The sequence below is a fragment of the Larus michahellis genome, chromosome 2 (genome assembly GCF_964199755.1).
Source record: "Larus michahellis chromosome 2, bLarMic1.1, whole genome shotgun sequence".
In the NCBI taxonomy this organism is placed as follows: Eukaryota; Metazoa; Chordata; class Aves; order Charadriiformes; family Laridae; genus Larus; species Larus michahellis.
The window spans coordinates 64177850-64197596 of record NC_133897.1 but is presented as its reverse complement, the minus strand read 5'-3'; positions in this window follow the sequence as shown (position 1 = coordinate 64197596).

The window sequence follows — 19747 nt, the reverse complement described above, 5'->3', positions numbered from 1 at the left end:
CCAGTTCTAAAGAACAAGCCCGTCTGACTCACCGCTAGCGTCCAGTGCCAGCGCAAGTTAATGGGCACTAAGAGGATGTCCTTCTCGAAGAGATCCACGTGCCTGGTCCATCTTCCTACTGCTTTGTAGCCTCCAGAAGTTAGTTTTTGGTAAAAGAAAGAACTAAAAGCATGGACTGATGGATACCCTGCCTGCTTGCTTCTTTCCATGACAAGACCCATGTAGAAATTAATGACCATAAAGAGGAAGCTTGAGATGTAAAACAAGACACTAGCTTACCAAATGAAAAACACAGCAATGTGTCTTTTCTGGCCACCCTTAAGTACGCAGCTGAGAGAACTCCAGCCTCAGCTGTCAGCTTTTGTTGTGAGAATTTCACACTTGGTTACATCTGCAGGTTGACAAAAACACCTGCCACCCACTCCAATAACCTAGACTAACTCCTGGAAGCTGCACAAGACAAGAAGTAAAGGAACTTCCAGAAGCACTGGACCCTTAAGTACCTAAAATAAGAACTGTGCAGAGATTTCTGGGCTCTGCAGTGCAGCTCACCAAATAACTTTGCAAAGACTTCTGTACACGGTGAAGGGGTATTTTGAAATAAACGCTCCATTAGAAGATCCTTGTGCTGCAGCTAGTTTTACCTCATCGTTTAGCCAGCAAAGGTTCCTTAGGGTGCGGATGTCCTCGCGAGTCACCCTTAGTTTGAAGGCACTGCTCATGACCTCATCTGGCTCACCTTTGCCTAATGAGGCAATGACCTCTCTCTCCGTGGCCTGAAAGGAAAAATTAAATGGGGAAGGACTTGTGAAACAGAGCATCCAGCATGCCAACCTGTGGGCAGCTTTCAACTCAAACACGGCCTGGAAATGAAGCTCAGATGACAGAGCAACTGGCTTTGCTGGCTTTCGGCTAAGGTAGCAATCGCCCTTTTTTGTTGCTTGGTTGGTTTCAGCATCCTAACTTGGAACTTTAGGGCCCAGGTTTGCTTCGATTTGTTTTCGCCAAGGAAGCTGAGATAAAACACCGAGACTGGCAAACACACAGCAAACGCCTTTCCCGTGTGATGCTGTAGCCCTCGCAATGCTGAGGTTTAAGCCAACCGCAGCAGGCATTCTCCATGCCAAGGCAGCTGAGTCAGGAGCCTGAAAGAATGTGAGGGTGAGGGAACTTCAAGGGACCTGAAGCACCAGCAAAGGGGGAAACTGAGGCAGCTACACTGGAGTCAGACAATCGGGAGTCCAGGTTGTGCATGCGACTGGTTGCAATTTGGACGTTTCCATCTAAGTCTGCTTAAGGAACGCAAATAAACCACTAGGTCTGTTGGTATAAAATACTCTGAACTGCAATAGCATCTTCTTCTCGGTTGAAGGTGGGCTAGCAGGATAAGAAAACCCCTGGTTTTCCTTGTACTGAGCATCACCCCGCAGACTTTGTAAACTCTGGACTTTCTAGCCCTTTCCAAGTCAATCCTCTGTAGGCAAAAAAGGGGGCGCTCAGTTAGACTACACCTCCCAAGAACAAAAGCCGTCAAAATTCAGACAAGCAGGGGAACCTCAACTCCCCCTCCCTGTTGCATAGCGTAACTAAGTTAACTCCTGTGACCAGTGCTACATGCAGCGCAACCATGCCCAGTGCGCATCCACGGCTCGGTGAGATCCTGAGGACGTACGCACGCAAGATGCTCAGGTCCCCCACAAGCAAGGCAACACCATGGATCAGGAAAAGCTTCTCTTTCAAGTTCTATCTTCATGGTAGGACAGGTTGAGAGGCAGATCCCATATAACTGTATGAATCCAGTTAGCACTGCTCTGGGAGACTGTTGTTAAACCTGGACTCATTTTTGCCCGAGTAACAGAAGCCCCACAAACCCTTAGGTTAGAGCACAACTGAAGGAGCGCGTGGAGCATAAGATGCTTAAATCCTGTAAATCCTTCACACCAGCTTTAGTGCTGACCTTTGCACTGGGAAGTCAGAGCTGCAGACACTCCCTAACGGGTTAAACCCCAGTTCTTCAGATTTCAAAAAGCCTTAAGAACCACCTATAACAAATGGGGTTCCTTGCAGCTGTTTCACAGCCTTCAGTTTTGTCCAACAGCCTGTCAGCTACGGTACCTCTGTGAGCGGAGTAAAGCCGCCTGCTCTTTTTTGCAGCCTTGGGAGTTTCTTTTCTTCCACATCAAGGGCGGGTGACTTTTTGGCCCCAGCAGGTGACAGAGGTACTTGGGATAATACATCTTCTGAGGTCTGACCTCCACGCTGTTCCTGTTAGACAAAAGGACGTCAAGCTAGCAATCCAGCACAGATTTTTTTGCTAGGGGATAGTACAGAAGATCTTGCTCAGGTCTAAAACTGGAAGGGCTTTTGTACACACAGCCAACCAGCAAACTCCAAAGGTACTTTTTGTCGAGGACTGCGTTCCAACTGCACACCCATGGAGTGCTGCACTCAAACTAAACGGAGGCAAGAGAGACAGAAAATTAGTTTGCCTTGGAGTAGCATTAAGAACCCCAGCAAAGCCTCCACGTGTAGGCAGCAAGTTGAGACTGAGATTACTATTTCTGATTTCCATGACTAAAATTTAATTTTGATCTCAATCCTGACCAGGGATGAAAGTCAAAGAAGTGTACTTCCTATCTCACAAAACAAGACACCACTAAAGACACCACAGGCCAGCTTTGCAGGTCAACTAAGCCTGTGCGGTAAAAGCTTTGAGGCTGTACCGAGCACATTAAAGGGGAAGAAGAAAAATAGTGGGAAACCCTTTGTGATAGTGCTACTCAACAAATCATGTTCCCGCTTTCCTTGGGGAAAACGACCTGGACAAATACAGATACTGTTGAGTAAGTACTGAAAGTGAGGAGCGCAAAAATTTCTCATCACCAATGGCTAAATTTTCCTAAAACCCAAAATAATGAATAACACAAGCTTACCCCTGCAACAGCTTGTTTCTCTGCTGCGTCCTGTTCCAGAGACTCTTCTGCTGGTGGGGAGCCCCTGCAAGGAGAGGGGGAGAGAGAGAGCAGTGAGCTGTGTACCTGTACTGTCCCACGGAATTCTCAAGAATTCACCTTCGGGATAAGAAATGCTTTTTCAAGGCTCCTGCTGACTGGAGCCGCGGTTGCACACGTGTGACAACATCCTCTCAGCTTCCAGCACGATTCTTTCGGAGCAGCAAGACTGGGATAGAATGAAGAGCTGGGAGCTTTGTAAATTCCTTCCCATCTACCCGTGCAAGACTCCTTTGGTTTCTCTTGATCAGTTTCATTCTTTGGAAAACAGGGAAGCAACCAGCACTTCCTCTGTCAAGTGCTCTGGGATCTACCGGTGATAAATGCTGCATGCTAGGTGTTCTGCTGCAAGGTATAACATGAACGCCTGCAACTATACCTGCAGCCAAATAGAGTTAGCTTACGGAAACTAAGACCAGCACAGGGAACTACAAATGGGACAGCCACAGGATATTTACTTGCCTTCTGTAGGCTAGTCAAGAGAGTGACTGTCCCCATTTGGAGAGGATTATCAGTAAAACCACGCAGACTCTGAAGAGCAAACAAATGCACAGACGTTAAAGTTACCCGTATACACACGTGCCTTCTTCAAAAACGAGAATTTGCCTTGTCACCAAAGACCCCCTTTTCCAGGAGGGAGACCTACAACAGACTCTCACGGTATTCTCCACTTTCAGTCCAGCGTCGTAAGAGTAGTATCACAAGCTTTGTCAAATGACTTCCGTTGGTAGTTAAATCCACAAAAAAAGGCAAGAAAACGTCCCTTTTACTTGAACCCATCCTACTCTCTCAGTTCCTTTCTTTCCTTCTCTCCCCTCGAGCTTAGGTGAACCACTGACAATTTAAGCACAGAAAGAACAGTGCCGCACAGCTAAATAGAGCGCTACTGTTTCAAGTGGGGAGAAGAATAGGGACGGAAAGAGACATGCACACAGAGCCAAAAGAAACAAGAACCATGATTAAAAGAGATGCTACCTGGTCATAAGATCTCCCTGAGACGGCTCTGGGCAGCAAACATCTAGCCATTTGATATCTGCACAGAAAAACAGCAGTATTAAAAAAACAAGTCAACTTTCAATTTTACTTTTCAAGTCAAAAGAAGTACAGAAGCCAGAGTTTTCTAAGGTAGGTGAAACCTAAGAAAAATCAGGCATATTAAATACTTCTGCAACGTGCGATACCTGTCCTTCTCTTTTCTGCTGCAGTCTCGGCAGGATCATCCGCAGGTGTACAAATGCTGAGGAAAGAACACACAGAAGAGTGGTTTGAAACTTCCTTCAGTTTCTACCAGGCTGACTTCCCTCCACAGGACCCAAACTTCCAAAGTTACTTTTCATAGCCCAAAGGTTTCCCCCTCCGAGCGCCCCTGGCATCATCTCAGGCACACACACGCCAACTGCCACCGCTGAGCATCCCCCAGCAACACCCCCCAACCTCTCCCAGGCAACGGACCGCTCACATACAGCTAATTATCCCACTACAGCATACTAGGCCTCTTTTCCTCATTCTGTTAACACTTTCTAACCTTTGACATTTGTTCCCATCACCAAAAACTTGCGGAAGTTAATATGTCATGTTTCCCTCTTTTCCTCATTCTGTTAACACTTTCTAACCTTTGACATTTGTTCCCATCACCAAAAACTTGCGGAAGTTAATATGTCATGTTTCCCTCTTTCCTCAAGGAAAGCAGCGTACCAGCGATTCCTAAGCCATCCGAGTTCATCAGTCACTACGCTGAGTTGCAAAGAAAAGACTAAGTAGGACAGGAAAGAAAAGGTGGGAAAGCAACTCATGCATACACCCACTTCAATAACTCACGGCTAAAGCAGTGCCCGTGAACTAGGTCTTGAAATGATTCTCAGCTGCACCCTTTCTTATTAAGCCTAAGTCCAAATACTAGATCAGTTGATAACAACGATAAAATCCAGTAAAACTTTTTACTTTGGGAATGGAGCACAAAGGTTGTTCCCAGTTGGTTTTTTCCTCTGTTTGTCTCCCAAAATGCCATGACAGACGGCAAGGATTCTTGCAAGAATTCTTTGGTATTTCTTACACAAAATAATTTCTTTCAAACCGTTATGCTCCCGAACCCTGCGAGCCCACGCCAAGCCCTGCCACCCCGCAGGGGGGGCTCTGGGTGGGCAGAGAGGCCGAGCCCAGCCCAGGAGCGTGGCGGGAACCCCAGGGCGAGACACCCCACTGCGCCCCAGCCCACAGAGCGGCTAACGGCTCAAGCCCCTCAGGCCGAGGCGGTGGGGCCGACGCTCCCGCTCCGCGCAAGCAGGCCCCGGGGGAGTTCCGCAGCCCCCCGAGCCGGGGCAGGCCGCGGGTGACGGGCTTGGGCGATGGGGAGATGGGACGGGGCGAGGCCCTCGGGCAGCCCGGAGGCGGCGGGGCTGCTCGCTGATCTGGGTGGCGGCCTCTTGGGCGGCGGCGAGACCCTCGGGCGGCACGGGGCGGCGGCGGCGAGGAGGGTGCCGAGGGCCCCCAGCAGCCATGGGGACAGAGGCCTCGCGCCGGCACGCGGTGGAAGGGTGCCCGGCCCGCGCACCCAGCACCGCCTCCCTATTGGCTGCCGGGGAGCGCCCCCCGCCCCTCGCAGATGGAGGGGAGGGACGGGGAGGCGGCGGGGCGCACGCATGCGCCATCTTGGCGCTGCCTGAGGGAGGCGGTAGCAGCCGCCCAGCCCTCCGCCGCCTCCTCCCGGCTTGGGCCGGGCCTGTGCCGGCTCCCCCCCCTCCAGGCGAGGAACTTTCCCTCCCAGAAAGCCCGGAGACGAGGCCTGGAGGGACGTGGAGGGGGACGGGCCCGTCTCCCTTTAGGGAGAGGCCCAACAGAGGCCGGAGGGACCTCGCAGGGGACCCACAGAGGCCCGGGGGCCCCCATGGAGGACCCAGAGGCTGGAGAAGCTGTTCCGCCTCCCGCAGGACGGAGACGGGCATCACCGCCCGCCCACGCGGGCTCTTGCGCGCCCCCTGCTGCCTCCTCTGCTCTCAGGCGGTGAGGGAATGGCATTGCCGGGCTTACCCAGCGCTATCGAGGTAGCGCAGCCACCGCTTTTTGCCCATGCGCTGGGGAGCCGCGGTGCCTGCACCCGGCTCCACCATGGCAGCGGTGCAACTAGGGACGCGGACGCTGCATTCGACCATGGTGACGAACCGTGATGTAGCGGCGGCCAAGGGCCCGCTGCAGGGAGCCCGGCTAAAGCGGCTGCTCTGGGGCTGGCAAGCAGGCTGGCGAGTGCTGGGGCTGGCTCCTGGTGGCCTTGGCTGGCTCTCGGGGGCAATCCCTTGCCCTGCCCCGCTGTTAAAGGTTTTTTTTTTTTAATACAGTGCTTCCTAATGGTTTATCAGCTGTTGCCTCTGGGGTGGAAATGTGCACGTGTTGCTGCAGCCACGTCCCGGAGAGACTTTTCTCTCCTGGAGAGGCACATGAGGCGTGAAAACGAAGTTTTAAGTCTAAGAGGAGCAAAGGGGGCAGAGGAAAGTGCTCAGGGCAGGAATGGCCGTTTGGAGCAGCCCTTGTCACAGGAGGTCCCACTAGCTTTTTATGCCTGCAGGGAGTCTTAAGGGATGGTGGGGTCTGGTTTAATGAAAACGACCTTCCTCGTTCCTTTAGGAACTGAATTGCCACTTCACTTATGCTCCAGGGCTCTGGCCAAGGAAGATGCCTGAGCGCTGGATGCAGAAGTGGATGTGGCAGAGGGCTTGCAGGCAGGCTGCAGGCAGGGTGGGTGGTGGAAGCAGCCCGGCAGAGGGCAGGGCAGCCCCATGCAGGGCCTGCAACTTGGAGATGAGTTGCCTTCTCCCTCCCTCTCCTCTGCCCATCCCGTGTGTCTTATGTGAATCCTGCCGCCGAGAGCTGGAGGGGGCGCAGGGCGTTTGTTTGAGTTCCTGGGTAAGGAAAAATGCGAGGGTTTTCTCGGTTTAGCTCTGTGAAGCCAAAACTCATCTGCAACACTCCTGTTTCTGTCCACAGCAGAGAGAAAGCCGGAGCGCTGAACCCACCGGACAATATTCTAGAAAAGGGGGAAGGGTGGTCTTTTGGGGAAGGGGTCTTCCCTGCCCCCAAGGCCAATGTGGCACACATGAGACTCATACAGCTGCCCTGTGGCACAGGGTGATGCTGAGGCTTCTCTCCTGCCTTGGGACCCCCTACCCTGGGCACAGGTGTGGAGCCAGCCCTGGGGCTGCAGGATTCCTCTGCCAGGCATGTCCCTCCAGCCACAGTTTCTCCCACCCTGCAGCAGAGCCCACGACAGGACAATTCTCAGAAAAAGCAGAGAAATCTTCTCTGGGAATTGTGTTATTCTAAAGCAGCTCCTCTGTGCTTCCTGGTAACACCACTTCCTTGTCCTCAGCAGGAAAGGGATTTTAATGCTGTTAAATGATTTTAAAACACCTGTGTGAATGGCTTTGTGTGTGCCGGAAAAGTACCGGACAGTGATGGCAGGGTCAGCGTGGCTGCGGTGCCTGTCCAAAGATTTTGTCCCAATCGGATTCCTTTGTGCGTGGTGTTTGGTGTGGAGACTGTTGTGATCTCTAAACATCAATAACCAAACACATGAAGAAGTTAGAGATTCATTAAATTAATGCCACCAGACTGAGAGTCTTTCTTTTTGGAGTGGAGTCTCTTGTTGCACCTTACATTAAATGCTTTTTTGTTTTTCCCTCTCTGTCTCCTGTATATGGCAAAAAATTCCCATTTTTCTAAAGGCAAATAAACAACAGCTGAATGTGCGAGAGGCTGTACGTGGGAGCAATCTGAAGACATATGGAAATTGTGAAAGCTGCGTGGCGCCAAATGGTAAAGGGTGTTTATGAGGCAGGAGGCTCCAGGAAAACCCGCAGCCCCGAGGTCTGTGGGGCCAAGCCAGAGGTTCCCAGAGAGCTTTAGAACAACGCACAGGTTTCCCTCCCGGCTCTTTGGGTGTGGGATCAATCTCCAGACATATGGAAATTTTGAGGCTGCAGGGGCACAAGGTGGTACAGGGTGGTTTTGAGGCTGAAGGCGGCAATAAAGTCCGCAGCCCTAACGTCTGTGGTGCCATGCAAGCGGTTCCCAGAGAGCTTTAGAACAAGCCACATTTTTCCCTCCGTGCTCTTTGGGTATGCGAGCAATCTCCAGACATATGGAAATTTTTCCTGCTGGCGCGGCACCAGGTGGTACTGGGTGGTTTTTAGGCTGAAGGCGCCAGGAAAGCCCACAGCCCCAAGGTCTGTGGGGCCATGCAAGTGGTTCCCAGAGAGCTTCAGAACAAAGCACATGTTTCCCCCTGGGTCTTTGGTTGTGGGAACAATATCCAGACATATGGAAATTTTGGAGGCTGCAGTGGCGCCAGGTGGTACTGGGTGGTTCTGAAGCTGAAGGCGCCAGGAAAGCCTGGAGACCCAAGCTCCGTAGGGTCATGCAAGCGGTTCCCAAAGAGCTTTAGAAGACGCCACATTTTTCCCTCCTGGCTCTTTGGGCGTGGGAGCAATCTGCAGACATATGGAAATTTTGGAGGCTGGCGCGGCACCAATTGGGAAAGGATTCTTTTGAGGCTGAAGGCAGCAGGAAAGCCTGGAGCTACAATGTCTGAGGAGTCATGCAAGCGGTTCCCAAAGAGCTTTAGAAGAAGCCACAGCTTTCCCTGCTGGATCTTAGGGCGTGGGAGCAATGTCCAGACATATGGAGATTTTGGAGGCTGGCGCAGCGCCAAGTGGGAAAGGGTGGTTTTGAGGCTGAAGGCAGCAGGAAAGCCTGCAGCCCCCAGGTCTGTGGGGCCATGCAAGCGGTTCCGAAAGATCTTTAGAACAACACACAGTTTTTCCTGCTGGCTCTTCTGGCGTGGGACCAATGCCCAGACATATGGAAAATTTAGAGGCTGGCGCGGCGCCAAGTGGGAAAGGGTGCTTTTGAGGCTGAAGGCAAGAGGGAAGCCTGCAGCCCCCAGGTCTGTGGGGCCATGCAAGCGGTTCCCAAAGACCTTTAGAAGAAGACACAGTTTTCCCTGCTGGCCCTTTGGGCCTGGTAGCAATCACCAGACATATGGAAATTATGGAGGCTGGTGCGGCGCCAAGTGGGAAAGGGTGGTTTTGAGGATGAAGGCAGCAGGAAAGCCTGCAGCACAAAGCTTTGTGGGGCCATGCAAGCGGTTCGCAAAGGGTTTTAAAACAACACACAGTTTCGCGTTCTTGCTCATTGGGCATGGGAGCAGTGTCCAGAAATATGGAAATTTTGGAGACTGGCGAGGCGCAAAGTGGGAAAGGGTGATTTTGAGGTTGAAGGCACCAGGAACCCAGCAGCCCAAACGTCTGTGGGCGATGCAAGCGGTTCCTAAGAGATTAAGAATAACACACAGTTTCACCTCCTTGCTCATTGGAAATGGGAACAATGTCAAGACATATGGAAATTATGGAGGCTTGCGCAGCGCCAAGTGGGAAAGGGTGGTTTTGAGGATGAAGGCAGGAGGAAAGCCTGCAGCCCCATAGTCTGTGGGGCCATTAAAGCGGTTCCCAAAGAGCTTTAGAAAAAGCCACAGTTCTCCCTGCTGGCTCTTTGGGCATGGGAGCGATGTCCAGACATATGGGAATTTTGGAGGCTGGCGTGGCGCCAAGTGGAAAAGGGTAGTTTAAAGGCTAAAGGCAACAAGAAAGCCCGCAGCGCAAATGTCTGTGGGGCCATTCAAGCGGTTCCTAAAGAGGTTTAGAAGTAGCCCCAGTTTTCCCTGCTGGCTCTTTGGGCGTAGGAGCAATCTATAGACATATGGCAATTTTGGAGGCTGGCGCAGCGCCAAGTGGGAAAGGCTGAAGGCAGCAGGAAAGCCTGGAGCTCCAAGGTCTGTGGGGCCATGCAAGCGGTTCCCAAAATGCCTTTAGAACAATACATAGTTTCACCTTCTTGCTGATTGGGCGTTGGAGCAATCTCCAGACATATGGAAGTTTTGGAGGCTGGCATGGTGCTAAGTGGTAAAGGGTGGTTTCAGGGTGAAGGCAACAAGAAATTCGGCAGCCCCAAGATCTGTGGGGCCATGCAAGCGGTTCCCAAAGACCTTTAGAAGAAGCCACAGTTGTCCCTCCTCGGTGTTTGGGCCTGGGAGCAATCACAGACATATGGCAATTTTGGAGGCTAGCACGGTGCCAAGTGGGAAAGGGTGGTTTTGAAGCTGAAGGCAGCAAGAAAGCCTGGAGCCCCCAGGTCTGTGGGGTCATGCAAGCGGTTCTCAGAGAGCTTTAGAAGTAGCCCCAGTTCTCCCTGCTGGCTCTTTGGGCGTGGGACCAATCTCCAGACATGTGGGAATTTTGGAGCCTGGTGCGGCGCCAAGTGGGAAAGGGTGGTTTTGAGGATGAAGGCAGCAGGAGAGCCCGCAGTACCAAGGTGTGTGGGGCCAAGCAAGTGGTTCCCAAAGAGCTTTAGAAGAAGGCATAGTTTTCCCGCCTTGCTCTGTGGGCGTGGGAGCAGTCCCCAGACATCTGAAAATTTTGGAAGCTGGCACAGCGCCAAGTGGGAAAGGGTGCTTTCAGGGTGAAGGCAACAATACAGACCTCAGCCCCAAGGTCTGTGGGGCCATGCAGGCGGTTCCCAAAGAATTTTAAAAGAGGACAAAATTTTCCCTGCTGGCTCTTTGGGCGTGGGACCAATCTCCAGAGATATGGCTGTTTTTGTTCCTGGCGCGGCGCCAAGTGGGAAAGGGTGGTTTTGAGGCTGAAGGCAGCAGGAAAGCCTGCAGCCCCCAGGTGTGTGGGGCTACGCAAGCGGTTCCCAAAGAGCTTTAGAAGAAGGCATAGTTTTCCCTGCTGGCTCTTTGGGCGTGGGACCAATCTCCAGACTTATGGCCATTTTTGTGCCTGGCGCGGCGCCAAGTTGGAAAGGCTGGTTTGTTGGAGTGGCAGACGGACCCGGAGTAACGATGGAATCTCAATATGTGTATGATCGTTCTCTCCCTTTATTCAAGTTCTCACAAAATATACATAGACAGGCAATAAGAGCACGCACTAGCGGCAGCTATATGATTGGCTTACAGTCTCTGTTCACACGCTGTCCATACAGTTCATTCACAGATCAGGTTGGTTACAGGAATTCACATAGTAAATTGCTTAGTCATTAACGCAACATGTTTTCTACCTTCTCAGTTCCCGTTTTTCCCATGTACTAATTCCATCTTCTACCACTTGTTTTGATCTTAATCTAATCTCTCCTAGTAGGGAGGCTGGCTCACGTGACCATTTTCTCTCAGACACATTCCTACAATACCCCCTTTTTCTTCTTGAGCCAGCCAGACCGTATGCATGGCATTTTCAATCATGTCAGTCACTTTGCAGAGAACACATGAGGCTACCATAATCAATAATAATATAACCAACAGTAGCATGAGCCCTTGCTTTATTAAGTCTGGTAACCATCCCGTTATACCCCATGAGTTTGACCAATCATCAAAACCATTTTTTGACCGCTTTTAATTTGGACATGTTATCCTTCTTGTGACGCTCTTAGTAGGTTACCTACTAAACACAATTAAAACTGAATCAAAAAGAACCCTGCTAAGGCAATAAATACCCAGATCCCTAATTTTAGCCCAGAAAGCCAATTTCTTTGGATTTACCCACGAGAAATCCTTTTGTAATATTTCAAATACATTGCAGTTGCTGACAGCACAAGCAACCCTGGAAAAACAATCGTGGTAACATGTCTATCATCATAGTTACTGGTTTTGTAAAGGTATGTGGCAAAAATACCCACTCTAACGCAGTCAGGCTCTTTGCGAGTGCATCATCCCACTGTCGTATCAGGGCATAAAGTTGAAATTCTTGTAGGAAGGTGTTCAATGCGTCTTGCAGCAGTAGTCGACTATATCTTATCTTTCAACATGCTGTAATGCCTTCTGAGCTGTTGGGGTTAATGAACATAAAACATGGGGGGGCGGGGGCAGACACAGTGCTTCAGGGCATCCCCAGTACCTTCAAAGTGTGCTCATGTCTCTCTCCCCCTCTCTGACCCGAGACAGCCTCCTTATATCCTGCACTGGATCGAGTAGAAAAGTACAGGCCAGAGTCGCTGCACACGTGGCCAGTGTATGCAGCGAGTCTCACCAAACTCATGATCCAGCTTTGCTAACAGCAGCTGTCTGATACGTGACTCCATTGTTGTAATCCCTTCTTGTTATCTTCTTCTGTGAAGGTCAGGTTCTCATGGATACACACATGGGTTTTTAGAGCAACATAGTCTACAACTCGTACAAGGGTACGATGCAAAGCGGCATTTACAACTGATTGTAAATTAGACAATTATTAGACACGTCAAACAGCATACTAAACATAACAGACAAATTCCTTCCACACAGGCGATGAGTATAATTTGCTTCAACCAACCCCACCCCCATGTCCATCCAGCAAAAAGATTTTCAAAAGTGGTCTCCACAAGTTGCTTGTTCGGTCGGTGCAGTTCCTGCAACTGGGCATGGATGGATTTGGAGTGGTCACTTAGATTCATACTATACAGTCCTTTAAAATCTTGACAACCATGCCTGTGAGCTGAAAGCAAAAAATCAGTAGCAGTTCTGTTTTGCAACATTGCATATTGAATACTATCTACATCTAGCAATAACTCAGAAATAGCGGTACTAGTAGCATTGTTAAACTTATCCTTGGCAGCAAGAGAGTCCTTGTTATCACGAATCCTTGGCAGCAAAAGAGTCCTTGTTAGCTAGAGCGCATGCAGACTCCCTGTTCTTGCTGGTACTGTGCTTTGATCTTCTTCCACAACAGGCCAAGATTCTCAAGCAGCTAGATAAGGTGTCTGTGAGTCCATTACAGGCTTATGTCATCCAAATGTTTTTCTTGCCAGCACCCGAGACTGAATAACAATTGGTGTGATATATGTGTTTTCCAGCACCCAGGTGCGAGTCCCTTGAGTGTATTTACAGTCCTCCTCGGTGATCTTCCGTTGCTTTCCCATATTCCACCCCCTTGCTCAAGAGACTGCTTCTGCTGGGTTCATTTTAGTCTCGCAGGGTATAACAGAGAGCAATCTACTAAGGCATGCAATAACATATACACATATAGGAAAAAACCAAAAACATATCTCTATGGTACTGCTTTGAATCAGGTGTCCTATTTCTCTTTTTCTGATGCTTTCTCGTAATGCTTATGGCATACTTTTGTGCGAACGTGGCACATTTCCCATCTAATTGTTCCTGGTTGGTTTCTTTTTTTTTCTTTTTTTTATTTTTCTTTTTTCTTTTCTTTTTTTTCCATCACTTATGACTGACATAAAAGTCTGCCTTTGCAACAAGAGCTCAGTTTCTCATTTTTCCTTAAGTTTCTCATTTTCCTACAGAGCATCCTATAGATTTTGGCTCAACTCCTTTTCCCAATCAACCATGACCTTATAGACAAACAACAAACAACCAGCGATACGCCCTGCACGGGTGAGCCGTTCCCGAGAGTGTAAACGTGTAGGCTGGTGAAAACTCCCCCAATATTTCAGGACTTCCATCGGTTCTACAGCCCATCCTGGTGTATCTACCTGGGGCGCGCTCGCCTTACGCGCTCGCCTTACGTCTAAACATTGTGTATATACAGACTTCTTCACTTGACGGAGTGTCAGCCCTAGTTGCATATGAGAACAGCACCACACCGGGCAGAACACCTGCTCAAGTGGAGTCACCTAACGACACTGCACACAAGAAAAGCTAACAGTAGCACACACGCTGATCAGCAGGTATAAGCTGGCGCCCACACACACTTACACAGCAGACTATAAAACCAGCACTTCTATCTCAGGGAGATGACTGGGGAGGGGAGGGGGCGAGGCGGGCAATGGCAGGAGCCAACAGCTCCGGCTCTGTCCTTCTCTGCTGACATTCTGCCTCCTCCCTCGGCCTCAGGTGGAGCAGAGGGGATCAGCAGGGGATCGTCCCAGAGCATTGGACCTGGCCTGTTCGATCCCCCTCCCGTGGGTTGTAATGCTGCAAAAGCCCCGGCCGCCGTGGCTCGCTCCGCCTTCATATCTTGTAAGGTCGATAACACCAACCGCTATGTCGTCGCTAACGGTGATGCCTCTTTGTCTCCTTTACTTATCACTTCCCACAGTTTTTTCCCAACAGCCTCCCATATTTCTGGTTTAAAAGCTGTCTGGGGCTCTGGTGCGAATCTGTTCTCTCTGCACCATATTAACAACCTTCGGAGCATACGCTCATCGTATGTCACCCCTCTCTTAGAGAGGATATGCAGGAGAAGTCTTAATATAGCCCCTTCTTCTTTTGTTACTTGTTGCCCCATCTCCTGCCCCGGCTGCTCACCTCTCTCTGGGTGTCCGTGGCCACGTCGTCTGTTTCCTCTATTCCGGATTGCTGCCCAGTCCGCCCGGTCTCAGTCCAGCTGAGCCGTCCTCCAGCCGGTGGGTCTCCTTCTGGGTCTTCCGCCCCCCGCATTCCGTTGCTCAAGCCAAGCGCCAATCGGTATCACGTCAGGGTCACCATCTGAGGAGAAATAAGTGGACTCCAGATGATCCAATGTGAATCAACAGAAGGCGTTTATTAAGCATAGATCACCATCTTTTATACCCTGTGTTGTAGCTGTACACGCGACTCGCTTATTTCTGATTAGCTAGTTACACTGTCCATGTGCTCTGCATGCAGTTCGTTCACGCATCAGATTGGTTAGTAGAATTCGCATAGTAAATTGCTTAGTCCTTAGCACAACATGTTTTCTACCTTCTCTGTTCCCATTTTTCCCATGTACTAATTCCATCTTCTACCACCTGTTTTGCTCTTAATCTAATCTCTCACAGTAGGAAGGCTGGCTCACATGACCATTTTCTCACAGACACATTCCTACACTTGCCCAGCAGGCGGTTGCCAGAGCAGTGGTGGTCCCTGAGCTCTAGGAGATGTCTGGAATGGATGTCTGAAAGCCTGGTGCCTTGAGTGGGCTTTCTTGACTTGAAAGGCAGTTGGTACCTGAACGTCTGTGCAAACCTTTGGAGGTTGGCAGGGAAGTGTTGCAAAAGCATTTGAGAGCCGCCGTGGTCAAGGTTTTCTCTAAGCGTGATCCATGGAAGCATTTCCTAGAGAAGTCTTTAGAGCATCTCCAGTCTCTGGGGCCTTTGTCTGTGATGCGCTTGATTTGTGCAGGTGATTTTCCCAGTTGCTGCTGGGGCAAGGAGTTGGGTGGAAAGTGCAGTGAAAAGCTTTCAGTCTCGCTGAGAGAAATGGAAATAACTGATGTGCTTTCTTCCACTGCAGGGCAGGAAGAGAGGGCCCAGGGCCAGGAAGGGGATGTTGCCTATTTGTTGGTTCTAGGTGGCTGCTGTTTCAGCACTTGCTGTAGCGTGTCTGTTGGAGGATGGCAGATTGGATGGATCCTTGGTTTCATTCCTCTCAGAGTAACTCTTTTCAACTCCCCCTGTGCTTTTCGTTTCAAAGGATTGCCAGGTGGGACATGCATGGATTGTTCTCCATGGCAGTGAAGTGCAGCCCCCAGAACTGCCTCCCAACCTCCGTTGGTCCTGCCTGGCAGTGGAAGCCCATCAAACGGCGTGCAGCTAAGAGTGATGTGGAGCGCCCTGCTTCCAGCGGGGAGAGCAAGGCTGCTGCTGAAGGGCCAAGCTGTCAGGCTGATGGCAGAGCCAAGGAGCAGAAAGGAAGGATTCCCAAAATGCCAGAGTGCCCCCTTCAGCGTGGATGGCTAGAGCTTTGCAATGGGTGAGCCTGATTTCCTTCCTCTTCTTCCCTTCCTTCTCTCCCTCCTCCTTCCTTCTTTCCTCTCTTTCCTTTCCTCCTCTTGGCAGGAAGGAGAGGAAACAGACAGCTGTTGACAGCTGCCTTCTCTCAAGAGATGCCTTTCAACCGTGGAGATGCCCTGCAGCTCTTGTTGGGGTTTGTGTTGAATTCTGCCTCCTGTATTTTCTTCCGCCCCAGAAACTTGCCTTTGCTAGGCAGCCACTCTCAATCCTTTTGCTGGGTTTCGGTACGAGTTGCCTGCGCACTTTGGTTTTGGAGCCTTCCGTCAGGCAATCGTGGGCATGAGGATGTCAGGTTTCCAAGTTGCCAGCTGCGCTTGCTTGTGACGAGCCCAGAACATAACCCCTGGGAGCCTTGGCTTTGTTTCCAAGCTTTCTTGTTGCCTTAGCACTTGTTTTGCACTTTCCTGTCAGCTTTTGCCATTTCTGCATTTGCATGAAAGCGTCTGTAAGGGTTCTTGTTGCCTCTCCAAGAGAAAAAGTCAAATTGGCGGGGCAGGGAAGGATGTGAGGAGGGACGAGGAGTTTTGGGACTGGTTGTTGTAGCTGTTTGAAGAGTGCAGTTTGTTGTTTGTGTGCAGTGTCTTAGGGCAAAGTGAGGCTTGCCAAAGGGGCAGGTGTCTGTGTGTTGTTCCAAGAGCCTTGCTGTGCCCAAGTGAAACTGGGAGGATTCCCTGCGCAGGCTGCTCTGCCCCAACTGCCTGTCTCCCTGGGCTCCATTCCGTCCACCCTTCTAGATGTTAGAAAGCAAGCCAGCTTCCATCCCATTTTACTTTTTCCTTGAAATCCAAGAGAAAAAAGATGGCTAATGTCTGTGTAACCATGTGTTACAGATATGTATGTGTAACAATCCATGGATACAAATTGCCCTTGAGTACCTTTCAGGTGAGAGCGATTCTACTTCCTTGCCCTTGTGAAATGAGGACAGTTTTTTGTGCTTTGTCCGAGTGTCCTTGGGTCACAGTTTCACCAACTAAGGATGGCGACAAGCTTGTGATTGGTGTGGGAGGAAGTTCTTGTTTCTTGATTGGCCTGCTCTGTGGAAAACTTGTTTTGCAGTCCTTCACATGGTGGAAACATTAAACTTGCTGGAAAAACCTGGGAGGTGGACATGTATGTTTGGTTGAAATCTCTTCCTGGAGGCACGTGTTCATGTGCATGTAGCGTTTTTAAGGTGAAAGTGCCAGGGAAATGCTGCTTTTCAAAGGTCTTTGTGTGATGGGAAGTGGCAGTCCCTGTGCAGGTTAAGCTGCCCCGTGCTCCCTTTGGAACTCCCTGTCCTAATCTCTCTCCCTCTCAGCACCATTATCTGTCTGGTTTTCCAGGCTGTGAAGTGAAACTCTCAAGTTCTGGGAGCTTTTTGCGCTCTTTCTTGATTGCAGAGTGGTGTTTTAGCTTGAGAGCTGTGTGGTCTCTGTCTGCTCTGCCTGAAAATGCACGTGAAAGGAGTCTGCCTGGTTTGTACGCCTATGGGTGAGGTGGCCAGCTGGCCCTTTCGGTGGGGTGGCTGGTGGTGGATGGCCAGAGTGATGGTCATCAGGAATTCCTGCTGTTGGTACTTGCCCTGTATCTGCTTGGGTCCAGGGGTGGAGATGGTGATTTCTGTGGCATCTCTGGAGTCTGGCTCTTGCCGCGAGACCTTTGATGTTGCAGGGGTGGGCTGCTGTAAGCTAAGTTCAGTATGTTCAGTTTGAAACCGTTCCCTCTCATCCCATGGCTCCCCTCCCTGATCCAGAGCCCCTCCCCAGCTCTCCTGGAGCCCCTTTAGGGACTGGAAGGGGCTCTAAGGCCCCAGAGCCTTCTCTTCTCCAGGATGAACACCCCCAACTCTCGGCAGCATCACAAATGTGCGAAGCCTGATGATGTGTGTCCCCCCGGCCCTGCCGAGGGCAGCAGGGCATTACTCACACTGCACACGCGCTTGCCCATCAGCACGGGAAAGAGCAAGCTCGTCACCTCCAAAAGGCCATTTCCTAAGGAGAAGCGAGGCCCAGCTCCCACCCAACTGCTCATGCAGAGCACAGTGTGAACAGGCTGTTCCTCCCCAGGGGCTGGTCTCAGAGAACCTCCTGGGGGCACAAGGACGCGAGCCCCAGCTGAAGGGCCAGAGCCCAGGAGGTGACCCTGTAGACAGAGGGGACGGGGGCTGGTACGCATACAATTTCCCCACCGCCTCATACACAGAGGCTTTCAGCCGCCACAAGCGCTGCCAAGCCACCAGCAGCAGGGATCCCCTGACGGGGTTTACTCCACACCAGTCCTTTGCGGGTTGCGTAGAGGACGGAGAAGGCACCAGGTAAGGTGTTCACAGCAGCATCACCCTGCTCCTTCCATCACACCCTCGAGCCCCCTCTGCTTAACGGGGATGTCCCAGGAGGACCTGGGTAGTGTCCTTACACCACCCGCCCCCCTGCAGGGCTTCTTTTCTTGTTGGTTGGGGGGTTTTCCCTCAAAAAAACCTAATTCTGCTTTTGTAGTCAGCAGAGCACAGGGTCAGCCTCAAAACTGCAGTGCCCAGACGGCGAGAACCGAAGGGAAGGGGAAAGGACGCTTCAAGCATTCAGCCACCAGGTCCGAGCGGTAATAAACAGCTAAAATCTTCCACGTCCTCAGGGATACCGGGAAGATGAAGCATCTCCTGGAGGGACAAACCACGACACATTGCCTTTGCAATACTTCTTCCTTTGGAGAACCTCCTCCGATTTTGGGACGGATTAAGCTCATCAGTTTGAAAGCAGAGAGCAATGCGGCTGCTGACCCGCACCACAGCCAAACCACCGCATCAGTCGGCCCAGGAGAGCAGACCTTCAGGCGAGAAGCAGCACCGGGAAGGCTGATCCCACCCACGGCAACAGAGGGCACGGCCCCAAAAGCACCAGCTTTCCCCCAAAGGTGAGGAGAGGAGAGACCGCATCACCGGGAAGGAATCACCTCACATGATGGTAACTGCCATTACAGAAACAACACCACACGGTTATTTATACAAGCATTCCAACACGGGGCTTCCAAACCAGCTATTGGGCAATTTTTCCTCTGCGATGGTCAAGGAAAGACCTGAAATGCCACTCCAGCTCTGGAGCGTAAGCTGCGGGGGGGGGGGGGAAGGAATGAAAGGAAAGGGGAAACCCCATGTTTAAACTAATCTAGCTGGGTCTGAGCGTAACAGAGCGAGGATCGACACAAGCTCTTCATTGGGCAGACGCCCGGAGGCAGCGCCTGCGGCAGAGCAGCAATAATCTCCTACTTCGCTATTACTGGGATTCTCGCTGCTGAACAACGTCCTGGTTGTCCCTTCAGGATTTTGGGACAATCCCTTGGAGGTTTTGGTGCTCTGATACCCAGCCTGGCCAGAGTCTTCTTCCTCCAGCGACTCTAAGTGAGCTAAAACCCACAGTGATACGTCAACCTCTTTTTCAATGACAAAAAAAAATAAATCACTCTCATTACCAGATCAAGTTTCATTCCAGGAAGGCTCTTCAAATAATTTAAATATTTATTTTAATAAAAAGAAATAAATACTTATCTTTTCACATTATAAAAATCCCTGGAGACAGCAAAAAACAAACCAACCCCAACCACAGGGGGTTCTCTTGCAAATCAAAAGACGGTAAATGCTTTCTGTTGATGGTCATCACAAATCCGGTTGTAGGAATCAAGTAGGTGGTGGATTATTCCAGAAACAGAAGAAAACTCTCTTGGAGGAAACAGTAGTTCAGCACCTTGTTGTTGGGAAGATAAATTCAGCTCACACAACTGTGACCACCACCAGATGAGTCCTATTTGTCCACAAGGTGGCCACGTGCGCTGCAAGGTGTGAGCAGCCCTCTCTGTGATGGCAGTTCTCAGCATTTGTTCTTAACCTTCCCTTGGCCAGGTGACACCAACCTTTCTGGCTTGCACTTAAGGTGTATATTAGCTAATTTCAAAGAGAGTTACTGTCTCCAAAATAGGGGCAGGCGGGGGGTGGGGGGAAAGAACAATCTTAACCACTACTTCTTAACCTACAGAGAAAA